General features: G+C 34.9%; 1 protein-coding gene across 1 annotated transcript in view; it reads left to right on the plus strand.

The window, feature by feature from the left end:
* LOC105312495 (uncharacterized) overlaps positions 1 to 1,414 on the plus strand; it is an 11,187-nt gene that overhangs the window by 6,500 nt on the left and 3,273 nt on the right. The window lies entirely within an intron of this gene.

Genomic DNA, 1,414 nt, shown 5'->3' on the forward strand with positions numbered 1-1,414 from the left:
TTTTGGCATTTTCTTTAAATGGCCGTAACTCAAAAAATTGAAGTCGGAATTAGCTCAAACTTGCTACACAGCATAAGGACATCAATATGTATCAGAAAATGGGATAAAAATGGGGGCTGATTTCGGAGCCATTTTTTGGAAAAAACCATGGGCGTATATAGTACAGGGTATTTTGTCAGAATTGTGGCATTTTTTTAAAATCGCTGTAACTTGAAAAATTGAAGTCGGAATCAGCTCAAACTTGCTACACAGCATAAGGACATCAATATGTATCAGAAAATGTAATAAAAATTTGGAGTAATTTCGGAGCCATTTTTTCGAAAAAACCATGGGCTATAGTACAGGGTATTTTTCAGAATTTTGGCATTTTTAAAAAATGGCCGTAACTTGAAAAATTGAAGTCGGAATCAGCTCAAACTTTCTACACAGCATAAGGACATCAATATGTATCAGAAAATGTAATAAAAGTTAAGAGTTGCTAAGACAGTTTTTCTATAGAAAACATGTACACATGTACTCTTAGCTGTGTTATATCACTTTGGAGAACAATTGTATGATATAATGTGTTTATGTAGCCTATTCAGTCCTTCAGTATTTATATAATCTTGTATTATTCTTTGTGGGTAGTCACTCAATAGCTGAAACAGCTGCTATACAATAATCATCATAGTTTCTTCCGCCTGGAATCATTTTCTATAGCATTATGCATGTATTGTGGTTCTTGTTACATAGTGATGATTTTAGTGTTTGTGGATTATACTGAATAGTCCAATCCAAATCATCATTTCCCTTCTTCATTGTTGGCATGGCAGCAGATATACATATCACAAGTATCATCTGCTTTTGTTATGAAATGGAACTGTATCTACATGTATTGGTTGATGATGCCCTCTATTGACCTATTGTAATGTACTTCATGACTTTATGCTTTCTGAAAACTGGACGCCTCCAGGTGTTGTCTGACATCTTTCCCTGTCTAGTTTCTCTACCTCCCCCTCTCTCTCTCTTCCTTCACTTTGTGCTCTGTCTGGAAATGTCATAAGTTATTGAGTTATTGATGCAAAGTCTATTAGTGTTTTATGATGCACTTCCTCCAGACACACATCACTATACATGAGCTAATTATGTTCATGTGCAATCAAGCATGTATAAGTAATCCAATTACTTTATTACTCTATACCTTGTACAAGTGGGGGTCTAGTTAGTCTTCAGTGATAATTCATTATGTCATAATAAAAGGACTGTGTTAGAGCTTCATGTACTGTAGTTACTGATGACACTTTGTGTTATGTTTCTGGCTTCAATTTTTATTGCTTGTTCCTTTTCTTTATATTGATGTGTCTAGCTTTCTTCCTTGTGTTATCTTTGTTGACTTCTCTCTCTCTCTCCTCTCTCTTTCTCTCTCCTCTCTATG

The sequence above is a fragment of the Amphimedon queenslandica genome, unplaced genomic scaffold (genome assembly GCF_000090795.2).
Source record: "Amphimedon queenslandica unplaced genomic scaffold, v1.1 AMPQUscaffold_13437, whole genome shotgun sequence".
Taxonomy (NCBI): domain Eukaryota; kingdom Metazoa; phylum Porifera; class Demospongiae; order Haplosclerida; family Niphatidae; genus Amphimedon; species Amphimedon queenslandica.